At 37.5% G+C, this 18,782-nt stretch overlaps 1 protein-coding gene across 7 annotated transcripts in view; it reads left to right on the top strand.

Moving 5' to 3' along the window:
* Positions 1 to 18,782, top strand: part of ITPR2 (inositol 1,4,5-trisphosphate receptor type 2) — a 485,861-nt gene that overhangs the window by 192,343 nt on the left and 274,736 nt on the right. The window lies entirely within an intron of this gene.

Raw genomic sequence — 18,782 nt, 5'->3', positions numbered from 1 at the left:
AGCAGACATTTTCATACATGGTATCTCATTTTGTATGTTACAACAAACTTTGGAGAGAGTTAGATCACATTTCTAAGGATGAGTCAGCTGGAGCTCAGAAAACCCAAGGATTTTGTCACTATTAGGCAGCTCTGCGTGACTCAGCTGAGATTTTAACCTGGGTCTTTCTGATAGTACATTCCAGGCTCTTTAATGTAAGACTGCGCTTTCTGATATAATATTTAAAGGTAATAAGAGATGTATTATGCTTTCACAAGGTTGGAATACCTCTTCCTTTTGCAAATACATAATTTGTACATGTTCTAGAGAATAAACGTAACGTTGCTTCCCCTTCCAGAACATTGGATTTTTAAAAATAAAGAACAGCTCTAAACCAGAGATAAAAGTATTATGCTCTTTGTAAAAGTTTGCAAAAAATCAGTTAAGAGTATAGGTGAGATGTTCCATGAAAGATGTGAGTCACTGGTCTGAAGTTTAAGTTCCTAATTACTGAAAGAAGTAGAGAAAGACCCTCTATCGTAGTGAATATCCATGGTACTCCCTTCTCAGTTTAATAAGCAATGTTTTGATGTAAGAAAGGAGAAGGTGTTTGATTGAGGATGCCTTCAAAATAAAACTGCATTCCGTGTGGGTTATAAATCTATTTCTCTAGGGATTTTAGACGAATATAAGTCAATGAAGCTGGAATTTATTTATTTATTTGTTGAGTACAGGATTTATCAGTTCAGAAAATGGTGATAATTTTAGGCACTTGAAGCAGGAAGTGATTTAATACAAGCAGTTGTATTTTTGAAAAGTCTGGAGGCGTACGCTTCGGAGGCTGCCCCTGGACTATTGATTTCAAGGTCAAACAGTCGTGGCTATGATTCAGAGGCCAAGAAGCTTCTTTGGTTGCTGCCGACACTGCTGCTCCAGCGCCACTGACTCACACCTGAAAAAACATGTGACCAGATAATGGAACACTCCCGTCTATCAGGATTTTCTTCTCAGCCCTTACAGACAGAGAAAGATGGCCTTGAATGCATAGGGTATTGAGAGCATGGGTTTTGAGGTCAGATACCCTAGAATTTGCCACCAAGTATACGTGTGACTTTGGGCAACTTATTTTAATTCCCTAAGTGTTTTTTTAATAGTCTATTCAGTGGACACAATAATGGCACTTAGCTCATGGAAATACTGTGAAGATTAAGTGAGCAAGCTGTGCACAAGGCGTGTCAGTGAATAGGACTCTGGTGGGAAAATATAAACAATAAGGTGACATGTTATCTACCAACACGTCAAGAAGTAAGGCTCCAGCTTTAATTCATTCATTTCTTAGTGTGGTAATTATTCACAAATAGACTTAATTTCGAGACTGGTCTTTTCATGGTTGCATCATGGCAGCAGCGTCCTAGACATTATGCCTCTGCGTGACAACACCAGGAAGGGGTATCTATGATTTTCATGCATTTCTGAGTCTCCTGTTTAGGAGCAAGAAAACCTTTTCCAGGCATCCCTTAGTAGGTTCTATCTCATGTCTACTTGACCAAAGCAGGGCCACATGTTTACCTCTAAATCAATGGATTACAAGATTAATTCAGACTAAGTAATAGATGATCCTCAATCTCCAGGATACCCTCCCCTAAATTACAGTGGGAAAGGATAGATAGTAGAACAAAAATGAAATCTATCAAGAAAGAACAACCGACAGCATCTGCCAAAGTCAGTAGTCAGTGAATGCTTCTTATAATTATTATTGGTTTTTATGTACAGCATATCGTGCTGTTGACTATGATGGATATCGAATTATGAAATTTTAGGGTTAAAATATACTCATAGGGGTATCAAGTCCAGTGTGATATTTATTTTCTCTCTGAATACCTCACATGAGATATTTCTTCAAACCAAACCACCCTTCTGTGATGGCAAATTCAGTAGCTCTTGAGGTAGCACATTCTACTGAAATGAACACGTAGTTTAAGAAATAGAATATTACCAGTAAGGAGTCCCTGCAGTCCCTCCCCATATCCCAGAAGAAATCATTCTCATGAGTTTATGATCATTCCCTTGCTTTTCTTAATGGTTTTATCACACATATTTGTATTTCTGGAACATGGGGCATTTGGGTGGCTCAGTTGTTTCAGTGTCTGACTCTTGATTTCAGCTCAGGTCATGATCTCATAATCTATGAGTTGGAGCCCTACGTGAGGCTCCACACTGGGCATGAAGCCTGCTTGAGATTCTCTTTCTGCCCCTCCCCTTTTCATGCACACACACAAACTCCCTCTCAAAAAATAAATAAATAAAACAAAAAAATATGAAAAATATTTCATTTAGTCTGTTTTGGGTATATTTTTGTCCTCCATCCTTGTTTATATATAGCTGTAACCCATTGATTTTTTTCTAATATATATTAGAATGCGCATTACATTTTATGCACATGTTTATCTAGTTAACTGTTGGTGGACATTTTCATTCTTTAAAGTTCTAGCGTTTTTAAAGAAAATTTGCTACCAAAAGAAATGCTACTTTGAAAACTTTTGTATGTCACCCGATGCACATGTTTAAAAGACTCTTCCAGTTAAAGACTTAGATGTGAGACCTGAAACTATAAAAATCTTACAGGAAAACACAGGCAGTAATTTCTTTGACATTGGCTGTAGATATTTTTCTACATATGTCTCCTAAGACAAGGGAAACAAAAGCAAAAATAAACTACTGGGATTATATCAAAATAAAGGCTTATATTTATTTTTTTAAATGCTTTTATATTTACTTTTATTTTAGACAGAAAGAGAGAGAGAGAGAGAGAGAGAGAGAGAGAGTGCATGAGCAGGGGAGACGGGCAGAAGGAGAGAGAGAGAATATTAAGTAGGCTCAGTGTAGAGCCCAACATGGTGCTCAATCCCACGACCCTGGGATCATGACCTGAGCTGAAATCAAGAACTCGGACACTCAACCAACTGAGCTACCCAGGTGCCCCCAAATAAAAAGCTTTTAAACAGCACAGGAAACCATCAACAAAACACAAAGGCAACCTACTGAATGGAAAATATTTGCAAATGATATATCTGTTAAGAGGCTAATATCCAAAATACATAAAGAACTTATACAACTCAGCACCAAAAAACTGAATAATCCAATTAAAGGTGGGCAGAGGACCAGGGTGCCTGGGCAGCTAAGTCAGTTGTGCATCTGACTCTTGATTTTGGCTCAGGTCATGATCCCAGGGTCATGGGATTGAACCCCATGTCCGACTTTGTGCTGAGCATGGAGCCTGCTTAAGATTCTCTCTTCCTCTCTCTCTCCATCCCCCTCCCTCTCTCTCTCCCTTGTCCCTTCCTCCTTCTTGTACTCTTTCTCTCTCTCTAAATAAAAAAGAAATCTACTTAAAAAATGGGCAGAGAACATAAGTAGACATTTTTCCAAAGAAGACATACAGATGAACAGCATGATAAGATGCTCAACATCACTTATCATCAGGGAAATGCAATTTGAAACCACAATGAGATATTGCCTTACATGTGTCAAAATAGCCAAAAATAAAAAAGACAAGAAATAAGTGTTGACAAGGATGTGGAGAAAAAGGAACCCTTGTGAACTGTTGGTAGCAATGTTAATTGGTACAGCCACTGTGGAAAACAGTATGGAGGTTCCTCAAGAAATTAAAAATAAAAACACCATATAATCCAATCATTGCACCAGTGGGTATTTACCCAATGAAAATTAAAACACTAATTCAAAAAGATATATGCAATATATGTACCCTTACTTTTATTGCAGCATTATTTACAGTAGCCATGATGTGGACGCAACCTAAGTGTCCATTGATAGATGAATAGATACAAAGATGTGGTGTATGTATGTGTACACACACACACACACACACACACACACGAATATTACACAGCCATAAAAAAGAATGAGATTGTGCCATTTGCTACAGCATGGATGGACTTAGCATTATGCCAAGTGAAATAGGTTCGACTGAGAAAGATAAAAACCACATGATTTCATTCATATGTGGAATCTAAAATAAAACCAATGAACACACAAGCAAAAAGCAGAATCAGATCTGTAAGTACAGAGAATAAACTGAGGGAGAAAGAGGGGATGGGCAAAATGGATGAAGGATAGGAGATCTAGGTTTCCAGTTAGGGAAGGAATAAGTCACCGGAATAAAAGGCACAGTACGGGGATATAGTCAATGATAATGTAATAGTGTGGTGTGGTGACAGATGGTAGCTACACTTGGTATCATAATATAGAGAGAAGTTGAATCGCTATGTTGCACACGTAAACTGATGTAACATTGTGTGTCAACTATCCTCAAATTAAAAAAAATTAAAAAAGAGACTTCAGGATATATATTTAGGTGTAAAACATCTAGTGTGTTTACTTTTACCAAATAATGCCAGTTGTTTTCCAAAGACCAAGTGACACTCCCTCCAGCAATATATGAGAGTTCCTTATCCTCATAACTGCTGGTTTTTTCGCTTTTCCATTTCTGACAGTTGGGTGCATTGACACATTTTCTCTGTTGTGATTTTGCTGGCATTACTCATGAGGTTGAGCATATTTTCATATGCTTATTGGCCATTTCACTTCCACTTCCATTTTAGATTAGGTTAAATTTTGTATGGGCAAGTTAGGTCCTACCAATCCATGTATACCTACTACTGAGGCTAAAAATATTAAAAAATTTTTTTTTAGTATTTATTTATTTTTGAGAGAGAGACAGAGTGTGAGCGGGAGAGGGCAGAGAGAGAGGGAGACACAGAATCTGAAGACACAGAATCTCCAGGCTCTGAGCTGTCAGCACAGAACCCAACGCAGGGCTCGAACTCATGGACTGAGAGATCATGACCTGAGCCGAAGTTGGACGCGTAACTGACTGAGCCACCCAGGCGCCCCAAGGCTAAAAATATTTTTGACTGCAAGTCATGATTATCCTATCCTATAAGTTCAAACTTGCGTACAATCTTTTCATCTGTTATTTCTTTTTCTCTTACTTTGTTGTATTGGTAAGATTTTTCCAGTATAATGTTGAAAAGATAATGTCTTGCTATCCTTGTCTTGCTTCTGATCTTTAAGGGAATAATTTTAATATTTCACTGTTGAACATAATGTTTATTATCCATTTGTTTTGTAGATACCCTTTATCAATTATAGAAATCCCCTTCTATTTCTAGTTTGCTAATTTTTACCATGAATGGTTATTAGCTTTAATTAAATACAGTGTAAGCATTTATCAAGATTATGTTCTTTTTCTGTAATCTTAATCTGCTAATTTTTAAAAAGTTTTCATTGAAGTTCTAGTTACTTAACATATAGTGTAATGTTAGTTTCAGATGCACGATATAGTGATTCAACACTTCCATACATCAGCCAGTGCTCATCACAAGTGCACTCCTTCATCCCCATCATCTATTTCACCCATCCTCCCCTAATCTGCTAATTTTTTTAAAAAATGTTTATTTTTATTTATTTTGAGAGAGAAAGAGAGCACAAGGTGGAGGGGCAGAAAGAGAGGAGAGAGAGAATCCCAAGCAGGCTCCCTGCTGTCAGCGCAGACCCCACTGTGGGGCTTGTGGGGTTCGATCTCACGAACCATGAGATCATGACCTGAGCCGAAATCAAGAGTCGAATGCTTAATTGACTGAGCCACCCAGGCACTGCTAATTTTAATAGCATGACTCATAAATAGAGCTTCTACCATAGTAACCTTGCATTCTAAAATAAATATATCTTGGTGATAATTTTTACATTGCTAGATCCAGTTTGCTAATATTTTGTTTAGGATTTAACATCTATGTTGTCAGTGAGAGTGGCCTGTAATTTTCCTTCCTTGTACTGTTCCTGTCAAGTGTCAGTAGCAAGGTTAGAATGATTTCATAATAAAGTGAGTTGCAAGATCTAATCCTTTCTGTGCATATGATTAGATATCTATTCCATAAATGTTTTTAAAAATATTTTTTATAGTTTATTTATTTATTTTGAGAGAGAGAGCGAGCATGAGTGAGAGGGAGGCAGAGAGAGAAGGATAGAGAGAGAATTCCAAGCAGGCTCCACGCTGTCAGCATGGATCCTGATGTGGGGCTTGAACTCACAAACCATGAGATCATGACCTGAGCTGAGGTCAGACACTTAACTGACTGAGCCCTATTCTGTAAATGTTTGACAAAGCGTATCTGTGAATCTGCCTGGGCCTTGGATTTAGTTTGTGGGAAGATTTTAACTACTGATTCAATTTCTTTAATGGATATAAATTAATTCAAATTTTCTATTTTGGGTCAGTTTGTTTTATTTTTCTGGCCATATGCTTTCGTTTTCAAATTTATTGGCCTAAATTTATTGATATTCTTTCATTATCTTTTAACATTTCTTCTATCTCTTTAGCTTCAGACCCCTTTTTTATTCCTGATATTGTTAACTTGTGTTAAATTTTTCTTTTGCCCCTTTTGATTTCACTATTTGTGTTGTATACTTCTGTGGGTTCTGACAAATGTACAATGTCTTGTGTCATCTTACCAGCATTGCACATATTTTGGTCATCCTTTTTAGTGAATCCATTTTTAGCTTTGTTGAGCTTTTGGTTTGTTATTTTGTCATATTTATTCTGCTATAACCTTTTATGTTTCAGATTTTAAAAAATTTAACGGTATAATTTCCTTCTAAGGAACTGCATTCCACAAATTTTGACAAATGCCATTTATATTATTGTTCAATATCAGATATTTTAAAATTTCCATTATGACTTCTTCTTTCTCCCAGAATTACTTGGAAATGAGTTCTTAAATTTCCAAATGTCTAGACAAAATTTATCCCTTTTTGTTATTGAATTCTTAATTAATTAACTTGTGGCAAGAGAACGTGGTTCTGTTGCCATCAGTTATCCAAAATTTGTTGAGACTTGCTTTTTGGCCTATTATATACCATCAGGTTTTGTAAATGTTTTATGTGGGCTTGAGAAGAATGTGAACAGGCATAGGGTTCCTTGTATATGGGTAGTAAGTCAAGCTTATTGTGTTTAAAATTTTTCTTAATGTTTATTTTTGAGAGACAGAGAAAGACAGAGTGTGAGTGGGGGAAGGGCAGAGAGAGAGGGAGACACAGAATCCAAAGCAAGCTCCAGGTTCGGGGCTGTCAGCACAGAGCCACTGCAGGGCTTGAACTCACGCACCATGAGATCATGACCTGAACTGAAGTCGGATGCTTAGCCAACCCAGCCACCCAGGTGCCCCAAGCTTCTTGTGTTTGAATCATTTATCTACTTACTAATATTTTTGTTTTCTTGACATATCCGTAATTGAGAGAGATTTGTTGACATTTCCACTACAATAGTAGGTTTATGAATTTTTTCCTGTAGTTTTATTAATTTTTACTTTGTATGTTTTAAGGCTATTTTTGTTTGCTTGGTTTTCTTCCACTTAACTTTTTAAAAAAATTTGTGTATAGTTGACATGTTTTAAAAACTTTTTAAATGTTTATGTGTTTATTTTGAGGGAGAGAGAGAGAGTACATGCACACAAGCAGGAGAGGACAGAGAGAGAAGGAGAGAGAGAATCCCAAGCAGACTCTGTAGCGTCAGTGCAGAGCCTGATGTGGGGCTTGAACTCACAAACCATGAGATCATGACCTGAGCCAAAATCAAGAGTCAGACACTTAACCAACTGAGCCACCCAGGTGCCCCTAGTTGACATGTTTTAAGGCTATTTTATTTGATGCCTATAAATTTAAGATTAGTTTTTTCTGGGAAAACACCTTTTATCGGTTGAAAGATATTTTCTCCCACTTCTGATGATAATATTTCATGTCTTCAGGCTTCCGTTGGTACTGTTGAAAAGTTTGCTGTCTGTTGAATAGTGGTGCTTTAATTCTGAAACTGATTAAGTGTATGTTAAAATTTATGATTGCTTCAATATCTGTTAATTTCCTTTTCATGTTTTCCCTACCTGGGACTTTGTGCTGAATTGGAATAATTTTTTTAGACTCATATAAGTCTCTCTTTAAATATGTCTTATCTGCAGTCCACCTACTGAGTTTGTAACTTCAGTCATTATATTTTTTCATACTTGCAATTTGATTTTTAAAATGATCCTTTTGGTCATTTTTCATCATCTTTTGTTGCTTGCTAATTTTTGTGATTCCATATGGCTATTTTTTAGACTGTGTATAATAATTCCAGGATCAGAATTCCTTGGGTAATTTTTTATGATTCTCACTCATGTTGCCTGTTTCCTCATATATTTGGTCATCTTTGATTATGAGCTCATACCTTTTTTTAATAGACTTTTTTAGAGCAGTTTTAGATTTAGAGAAAAACTGTGCACAGAGTACAGTAAATTCCCATATACTTCCCCCATGGTCATATTATCATTAATGTGGCACATTTATTCTTCGATAAGCCAATATGGATACATTACTATTAATTAAAGCCCATAAGTTTACTTTAGGTTTTACTATTTATGTTGTACAATTCTATGGCTTTTGACAAATGCATAACGTCACACATGGTATCACACAGAATAGCTTCACTGCCCTAAAAATCCTCTGTGCTCCACCTGTTTGTTCTTCCCTTGTGAAACCCCGAGTCCGGGAAACCACCGATCTCTTTACTGTCTTTATTTTTTTGCCTTCTCCAGAACGTCGTATGGTTGGAATCGCACAACATACAGTTTTTGGAGACTGGCTTCTTTCATTTAACAGTACACATTTGAGGTTCTTTTATGCCCTTTTGTAACTTGCTAGCTCATTTCTTTTTATCACTGAATAACACCCCATTGTTGGATTGACAACAGTTTATCCATTCACCTATTGAAGGACATCTTGGTTGCTTCCAGTTTGGGGCAGTCACGAATCATGCTGCTGTCAACATTCGAGTGTGGGATTTGAGTTCTTATGTTTTCGACTTCGGGCATGGGGGTTGAAATTGGGCATATTTTCCTCCTGAGTATTTGTATTTGTGATTGCCTTGGCCTGATGCCAGGGGTCGCTGCTGGCCTGAGACCACGATGCTTTCTTCTCCTACATCTGTCTGAAGGCAGGAGTCTCAGGTTTAGTTCCCCAAATTTGACAATTGCTTAGAACTGACTTCATCTGTGTTGCTAGCATTGGCATTTACCTTCAGGAAACCTTATCATATTGCCTTGAAGCTTAGAGTTCTGATTTGGTTTTAGGTTACTTTTTTTCTTTTCTTTTCTTCCTTCCTTTTTTTTTTTTTTTTTTCCGGTAGATGGAAGATGGGGTTTTGGAGTTCTCCTTTGTTTTCTCTGAGCCCAGAAATGTACTTCAAATAGGTTCTTTATCTAGGATGTATCTGTTTTGTAATGGGAGGGTCATTTGCAGTTTTAAGTTTGCTACTCTTGCAGGAGTCCATGGGAATGTGTTTACTTAGATATTTAGTAATTTAAAAAATTTATTATGAACTTATATCCCATGGAACTTTATATGTGTAATTCCTCTGAGGGTTATGTTTAATCTAGAGAAAATTTCATTTGATTCTGTGAGGCACTTTAGGTTGCTTTATTTTTTGTAACTGTATTAAACAATCTTTTTGGCTTTGGACCTTTGAGGGCCCTTTAATAGTGGGAATTCTAGTCACAAATCTTTTTTTTATAACTTTTTTAAATGCTTTATTTATTTTTGAGACAGAGAGAGACAGAGCATGAGCAGGGGAAGGACAGAGAGAGAGGGAGACACAGAATCTGAAATAGGCTCCAGGCTCTGAGCTGTCAGCACAGAGCCAGATGCAGGGCTCAAACTCACAAACTGTGAGATCATGACCTGAGCTGAAGTCCGATGCCCAACCTACTGAGCCACTCAGGTGCCCCCCTAGTCACAAATCTTAAGTGAAAATGGGCTTGTCTTTGTATGCAGGAGCTCAGGAGAATTCTTTTTTTTTTTTGGCTTTGACCAAGCCAAGGCTAAGTCAGGTATCCCTTTGTTCTTCTTTGGGCCACATCTTTTCCTGGTTTATTATTCTGGATATCTCCTCTAAGGATTCCTGGTTTGAAGGCAGGGTCTCTAGTCAGAACTCCTGTCTTCCTTGGGATTCAGGCTTTGTTTGCTTTCCATTGTGTGAGTGAGACATATTTAAACTCAGTCTCCAGGTTATAAGACATGGACAGATGCCCTGAGGGCCAGTCCTGTTTGAATCCAGTGGTTGACTACTGCTTGGAAATTTTGATGAATTTTTATGTTTTCTGGCCTCTACTTCCTTTTTTTTATTTTTACTAATAAAGGATTTTTTTTTTCCAAAATGGGATATTTAAAAGGTTTTATCTATCACTTTTAGATGTTGTACTTGGAGGGGTTTCTCCACACTTCTACTTTGTCATATTGGACAGTTCTTAAGTTTTCTTTAAACTCTTCAAACTCTTCTTTATTTTGAGCCCATACATATGTCCTTTTAATATCTGTTTACTGATGTAGGTTTGAGGCAATGGGGACCATATCTGAACTGTCTCTGTTGGATTACTGTTGTGCCTCTCTAGAGCAAAATCCTTCTTTTGAACATTCTGCTTAAAGTGTAATTTCAATTTCTTCCCCATCATGCCTATGTAAGCCTTTGTACACACCTAAACTTCTCATTTCCCTCCTTGAAATTCAATATCTGCAATCAGAACTAATGTTCAAGATATGGCTCTTGTCCTCAAAGAACGAACGTGTGCAAAACAGTGTGACAAAATGCATGATTAAATACTGAACTGTGTTTGTAAAAATGAGGGAGGATTCACCGTGGGCCTGAGGACTTGGAGAGGGCTACACTATTTTGAAGGGTTGGGAACACTTAATTAGCTAACAGATTAAAGAATAGTAGCAAGAGAAGCAGAGTTCAACAGGAATAAGTGGTCTGTATTTGAAGTGTCTGGAAACCGGGAGCCTCTGAAAATTCTTGGGTTCGGAGGTGAGTATACTATCTTGGAAAGTTTAGTCTGTCAGAACAAGAGACTAAAGGTGGGGACCAAGTAGGAGCCTCTTGCTTAAATTGAGGTGTGAGGTTATACAGGTATGAACTAGGGCAGCAGGGGTAGAAATATATACACATAGGTGGATAGATTGCAAAGACAGGAGAGTTTTGCATTTATAATAGCCTAATACAAGGAGAAAAAAGTGAGAAACTACAAAGTTACTAACATACACAGCCAAATAAGCTATGCTTTGCAATGAACCAACTGTCAAAGCTCGTGACAATTTATTGTCAACAGGGTGAAATATGTCACAATATCAATGGAAACAGCCAGTAGCAGGCAGCATGCACTCTAGCAGGCCAAAACAGATAATAATCCTTTGTTGTTCAGTAAATCTTTACAAAGGCTCTAAACACAGAATGATTAGCATTGTTTTAAAATGGCTCATAAGGGTCTTTGTGCCTGCTTGGATAGCAGAAGACCAGATAACGTTAATGTGATTCTTTATTTTTAAACGTGGTTCTTCCTCTTAGTAATAAAAAAATGTTTCTTATAACATAACATAAAAGTTTTTTTTTTTTCTTAATGGTAAGACACCTTTACCTTGGGCAAGAAATGTGAATCGACAATCCATCTACTAATACTAACAAATCTCAGCATACGATCCCAAACTCTCCTATTATTGTAGTTGATTCTCTTATAAATAGGGCAGAGGATGGGGTGGATTTGGTCCTTAGCAGCTATGAGTTTTATTACCTGTTGTATATTATATTTTCTTTTATTAAACTTATTTTCCAGGGCATTAGAAGACTATACTCTCCTTGTTGAAAGATTAAAGGCTAGAATAGAACAAGTTGCCAAATATCAGTAGTATTACTAATTCATCACATTCAAATGTGTGTTGAATTCTAAACATAGGAAAGAGGGATTAATTCAGAAAAACATATTCAAAGGGGTTAAGTCAGGATTGCCGTTCACATCCATGCATTCTAGATTTATATCTGCCCATTTAATTTCATAATATTCTATTCTTTTAATGGATGTGTAATGTAAGGAACAGAATTAACTGAAAAATATCCTTGGATTTCCAGACAACAAGCTGGTTGGACTGTTTTGGAGGTCAGAGTAGGGAGTGTGGGAGGCAGTGTCTTCTCTTTTGAGTGTCTGTACCCAGTTCAGCTTCTGATGGGCAGAACTATGGCTTCCGGTCCTCAGCCAGAACTGTCCAATTTCTATGGACTCCTAGGTGGTGTTCCTGATACATTCCTATAAACAGTGGGCGCCTAAATCCAGACAGCCTAGTGCCCAAGATATTAGTGTGCACCTTCATTGGTAGATTTGCTCTCACACTTGCCCCATAAGAAGTTACTACAAGGTGGAGTAGGAGCAGTTGCTCAGAAATCTAGACCCATGCTGCTGTTTGGCATAGTACCCAGCCCCTACGTGGGGTGATGGAAGGATGGGGGACACGTGCCTTTCTTGCTGACACTTGGCTTGTGCTTTCCCCCTTGCCCAATGAAACTATTCTTTCTCTATGTTAAGGGATGCTATGGAGTCATCCTGGGCATGTGGTAACCGCAGAGGAGTGCATGTGGTGTGAGAGACATTATTCCTCACTTTATCTCTATGATTATTTTAAACATAAGTCCTTGAAGATTTTGCATTTCACTGGGAATGATACACTCTCATTATAAAGGATTTTTGTTCTCTTAGCATCAACTTTCCTCATAGGTATTTGAATTTTCATTTGCAGATTTATCTTAGTGAGAGAATGAATTTAAATCCTTCCTGTCTTCTCTCCTTCCTTTTTCTCCCTTCCCTCCATTGTTTTTTCTCTATTTCTCTCTGGGCACACCTTTCTCGTCTCATGGTTTTTCTATTACCTCCATATGCTATTATTCTTTAAAAGCAAAAACTGGTTTCCATTCTTTGCCTACTGCTTCTGATTTTTTTTCTCTGATAAGCAAGAAGGCAAGGAGGCAGATCCCTCTAGAAGGATATCTTGAAAGAAAATTGTGCTTTTCCAAGTGCTAGTACTTTGATTCTGCACAGCAGGAAAATAGTTCTACATAAACTTTGTTTCTTCAGCAAAACTTTTGATTGACTAACTCTTGACAAAAGCAACGGGTACAATTTCTAACCTTCATGGCTTGGTACAGATGGAGTCCATGTGCTTTAGACAGAACCTTCCTACATGTCCTGCCCAATGAAGGATACTGTGGCATTTGCATTAAGAACTTTTGTCCATTGATTTCGGGGCATGCTTTCCTGAATTTTCCTTTTCTGGAATTTGTTTTCTTATCTCCATTTTTTAAATTTTGCCACAGACCTTGTTGTATATTTATTTCATTTGTTTATATAACATTACATATCCTGTCTTTGCCTCTGAGCAAATGCTACTGAAGGTGATTGCTTAGGTGAGTGCCACAAAAATAAGTCCTTTCACAAGATACCCATCCGAAAATGAATTTTTGGTTTTGAGCCAAATGCTACTTTTATACATCCTCATTCCATTTGGTTATAATGCAAATTCTTAAATGTAATGCTTACATCCCCTGAGTTTGTTTCTTTGAATTACTTCTACTATAAGAGTCTTTTCCCTTCTTGTCTTTTGGCCTACATTTAAAATTAATGCTGTTTTAGGATAAACTTAGTATTTCCCTTCTTGTTATAGAGAACAGTTCCTGTCTTGCTATTTTTTTTCACTTTGCCATTTGTTCGCAATTTCATGTAAGTTGTTAGTGAGAATTCTAAGTTTTTATATGGTTTCTTTTCCTCAGCAAGTAGCTTATAAGAATATGATAGAAGTTGATTCATTCACATTAGAGCAGATGTCATTGGACCAGGCACTAACATTTCTGTAATGCTTGCTTGCTAAAGAGTGAGTCTAAAAGAAGGTGCTGATGGCTTTCCTTTACATTCTGTGTGTACATCCCCCTTCTCACAGCTACATCAGGGAGTGTTGTGATATGATTGTTTCTAGGGAAGCTTCTTTCACACAGCATCTCAGGTATCAGACACAGTCTCTAAGGACTCTATTATATTGCTGTTTTCATTTCCTGTACTGTGCTTTGTTATTCTGTGTCACCCTGTTGACAAAAGGGTTGCTTGTCCTTTCTATGTTTTATATCACTGGTAAGGATTATATTAAAAAGTATTATAGTATAAGTACAGTATTGTAAAAAGTGTTATATATTGCTATACTGTAATGGGTTCCTGATGCATTTTTATGAAAACAACTATGAGTTTACATTGAAAAGACCTGTCATCCATTTATTCCCTGTTTTCCTAAATTCCCTCCAGTGCCCTCTAGTGGAACACCCTCTTTTGGTACCTTATTTATCAGAGATATAGATGGCCAAGGAGATTTGGGATGTTTTCTAGGACATCTGATTAAACATCATCAAATACTAATTAAAATGCTGTCAAATGAGTCCATATTGTATTTGTCTTGGGACAAAGGGAAAGGAAATGGGTTTGGGGTAAGGTTAGGAATATGTTTTTACCCTCTAGAAGGGAAAGTATTTGGATTTGAGTTGAAGGAAGTCTGAAGGGAAGTTATCTGCCATTGATGGTGGACACCATCTCTTCTGCAAACTGTAGATCTTGGGCCAAGTCTTCAAGCAGCCTTACATGTCAACCAGAAGCAGAAAGTGTCAACCATGACCCCATAATTGTCCAAATTAGCTTTACATCCAAGGTCAGATAAGTAGATCTAGAGTGATTTTAGGGATCTGCAACCCTCTAGAAGTCTTCCTAAATGACTGGTATATGACATTACTCTTAGATGGGAGAGAGAAAAAATGCCATCCCACAGTGAGGTTATCATTCAGTTGTCTGAGGAAGGTGACATATATTATGAAGGGCTTTAAACTAAATTATAATAAAAAATATTGATTATTAGATTTTTTTCCCCATGCTTTGGAAGAATCTGGGAAGGGAGAAGGAAGGCATTTGACTTCTGAAGTTGGGAGGATGGTGACTGGTAAATGATGCCACTGATTCAGTTGAATAGTGGTTATAGGAAGAGAAGGCTAGGGATACAGATGGTGAGCAGAATGCTTTGCAGTCTTGCTGACTTGACAACATTGCTGAGGAAGGACATCCTGTAACTTCACTGGGGTGGGAACAAAGAGAAGACATGCACTGAGCTATTTTAATAATGCAGCTGCAGATGCAGGCAGTTCTACATAGTAGGATTTGGAAGGTTTTTGTTGTTGTTGTTGTTGTTGTTGTTGTTGTTGTTGTTGTTGTTTTACAAGCATGATTGCCCTTGTGGAAATTAAGGAGCCAGATTCCCATTAACTGGTGCCAATATTCAACTCATCATATAGTTCATATAAAATTATTTCCCTTGATGATTTTTGCTATTGATATAAAAGCATTTCCTTGACTGATGCAAGATAAATTTTGGGGGTTAGCTCTATTCAGAACCAGTATTTGTTTAAGTATTCACTCTTTGAGTCTCTGCCTAGAGCCTTGCTCTCCATCCAATTTCTAGACTCTTCTAGAAATGTCTAGATCCTTCTAGACTATTCTTGCTATATTGTTTCTGAACCTACTGCTTTATGTTAGAGTGCATGCTATGCAATTAAAAATCTACCTTCCTCTATAAAATCACTGAATTAAGCAGTTTCCCATATTCCATTAGAGGAAATAAATTCAAATTCTTCTAGATGATAGGAAATAATTATAGTAAAGTGCAAATACTTTTGGAGAGCCATTTTTATTTTTCATCACTGTTGCCAAAAGGGTAATTGGGGTATCTACTATGCGCATGGCTCTGTTCTTAGTGTTACGCATTTTTTTTTCTGAGCCTACTCAGCTTTGGGGCTCTGCATAAGTTACATTTCTCCCTTTTGTAGCTTACTAATATTTTGTTTACTAGAATGAAGGCAGGGATTTGTAGAGTTGGCCACTAACCTAAGATCAAAGTTATATAGGATTTAAAATGTATCATAAATTTCTGCCCTTTCTGGAGGAAAACTTTTGGAATACCTTGACTTAGAGCATTTTGGCATCAAAATTAAAAAACTCAAATGTGACTGTAATTATACAATTTCCATATTTTTTAAATTCCCCTGATCTGCTTTGGAATCATCCAGATGTTCTCTGGGTTAATATTTTTGTCCCATTTAATTACACTGAATTATTTTCTGAAATTAAAAGGGGTTGATTTTGAATTCTCTAGTGCTGCCTCCTTTTGTTGACTGCTGGCAATTTTAAATTAAAATAATTATTCTTCATAATTCCCATACTTAGGGAGTTTAGCATTGTCTGTGTCTTCTCCCAGGCTGAACTAAAGAGCATAGATTTGTAAAGTAGTACATTTTGCCCGAGATTACTTTTCTTAAAACAAGACAGCTGCTTTTCCTTCAGGTCATTGTTTGAAAAAATAGACTTAAATATACCTGCCAAAGCTTTGCCAGTATTTTCAACTGATTTTTTTTTTTTTTATAAAGGTGACATATATCAGAAAGATCTCCTTTCCACCCTAGGAGATTTGTCATTCTTTACTCTTGTAATATCTTAATCCTAGTTTGTAGTACAAACTTGGTTGTCTTTAATTTTCTTCTCTTCCATAAAAAAAAGAACATGACCTTTTAAAAATTCAACCTCCACGTTTAAGAGACAAAAGAAATTTAATTACATTTCTAGCTTTCGCAATTTCAATTTCTCATCAATAGTTTTTGCTATCAAATAGAAACTCTGTCTCATTCTCTGACCTCCTGTCTTTTTCTATCTAAATGGTTTCCATTCATATCAGCAGTTGGGCTCCTTCCCTCTTCTGCACTGGCTTCACTTACATATATAGCTTGACACTTCCTCCTACAACTTTTTAGGATTTAGTTAGTGACGTCTTGTAGACAGTCTCTCTCGCACTCTTTTTTCTCTTTTATTTACCTGTGGTGGAGGTTGGACTGCTTTCCTTTCCCTCCTGGCACCTATCTATTCTAGGATAGATAGATAGGTGATACCATCCTACAATCCAACAGCAACCTTGTGAATGCTTCTGTTCCCTATCTGTTACTTTCCGCAATTATAATACTATTGAGTGAAAGAGATAAGGTGGTCAGAAAGGTAGAAAGTAATCTTGAAGACTATCGTGGCATGATAAAGAAAAGAGAATGGGGTTTAAAGAAAATGGTAGTGAACTACAGAATCAAATGCTAAAGAAAGTTTTGGTAATTGTGAGTCATTGGCACACAAAGCAATTTTAGTACAGTGTGGTAGAGAGTATTCTTTTCTTTTAAAATTTTTTTTAAGTTTATTTATTTATTTAGAGAGAGAGCAAGCAGGAGAGGGACAGAGAGAGATGGAGAGAAAGAGAATTCCAAGCAGGCCCCACACCATCAGCATGGAGCCTGATGTGGGGCTCAAACCCCCGAACCGTGAGATGGTGACCTGAGCCGAAACCAAGAGTCTGGAGCTTAATGGACTGAGCTACCCAGGCATCCCTTATTTTGGAAATGTAGTAGGGGCCATAATCTGAGATGCATGACTTCTTCCAAGGATGGGCATATCACTTAAAAATGGTAGTTTAGCCTCAACTTAGCCATATTTTTAAAGAGGTGAGAATGAATCAGTAGAGAGTAGAAACTGCTCACGCACAGGAAACAGAGATGAAGCAGGGAGAGGAGGCAGGGGAGATGGAATTTTTAAAACCCATGCATGAGAAGTTTTGTTTTGTTTTGTTTTGTTTTTTCCTCTGAGACCCAGCAGGGAAGGTAGGTTTGTAGATGGTACTGGAATTTGCAGATGGAAAAGAGGAGATATTCATAGCCTCTGTAAAATGGTGAGAGAGGTTATTTGCTAAGGTTGGCATTCAGATTGGGAACCTCCATCTTGGGCAATATTTGCCTGACAAAAGCAAAGGTGAATACAAAGTTTACCAAGGCGTGGTGATGGGTCTGCACTGGTAGAGTCACTCCCCTACTTGAAGCCTTTCATCAAAATTCTTTTTTTTTTAAATGTTTATTTATTTTTGAGAGAGAGATAGAGAGAGAGAGAGAGAGAGAGAGCACGCGAGCCAGGGAGTGTGGGGGAGGGGCAGAGAGAGAGGGAGACACAGAATCCGAAGCAGGCTCCAGTTTCTGAGCTGACAGCACAGTGCCTGATGTGGGGCTTGAACCCAGGAACCATGAAATCATGGCCTGAGCTGAAGTTGGATGCTTAACCAACTGAGCCACCCAGGCACCCCAACATCAGAATTCTTTGACCAGCACACAAAGGTTTGTCTGTTTGTTTGTTTCTTTTCTTTCTTGGTTTGCGTTAATTTTGTGATTTGTCATGGAGATGGCTTTGGACAACAGCTGGAGACAAATGAAATTACACTGGCTGGCTTTGCATATGTTTGTCACTTCTTTTCCCTGGGTTTAGATTGGGGGTCCCCTCTAACTGTGAGAACCCAACACCATCAATATAGTCAGGAGTTCAATGTGTTGTTTGACACAAGTTGGATGTGACATTCATCCCGGTGCCATTTTGTATGTGTTGTAAATCAGGAAGGTAATCAGGCGCCACTCTACTAATTGGTCTCTCTACAGGATGCACGGACAGTTCTTGCCTTTCTCTATACACTATTCTGTGTGTTCTTTCTGCAGAGCCCTTTGGCTGCAGTGACCTCTTCACTTAACAAGTGCTCCTCTACCTCCACACATCTCTCATACTTAAATAAATTTCATCTTTCAAGACCTTGGCTTCAACTTGACCTCCTTCATAAAGCTGTCTAAAACTATAGTTTTTCTCCCTTTCCCTTTCTGAATAGTGAATTCTGCTCAGTTCAAATCTTTATTTTCATGTTTTCCCAGTTTTCCTAATTAGACTGTACTGTTCATGTGGGAAGGACCACATATTCTATTTCTTTTCGATCCGTTCATCTTTGTCTGT

This window comes from Acinonyx jubatus, chromosome B4 (genome assembly GCF_027475565.1).
Source record: "Acinonyx jubatus isolate Ajub_Pintada_27869175 chromosome B4, VMU_Ajub_asm_v1.0, whole genome shotgun sequence".
In the NCBI taxonomy this organism is placed as follows: Eukaryota; Metazoa; Chordata; class Mammalia; order Carnivora; family Felidae; genus Acinonyx; species Acinonyx jubatus.
Note: the sequence above shows the minus strand (reverse complement) of the source record. Positions and strands in the feature narration are given on the sequence as shown.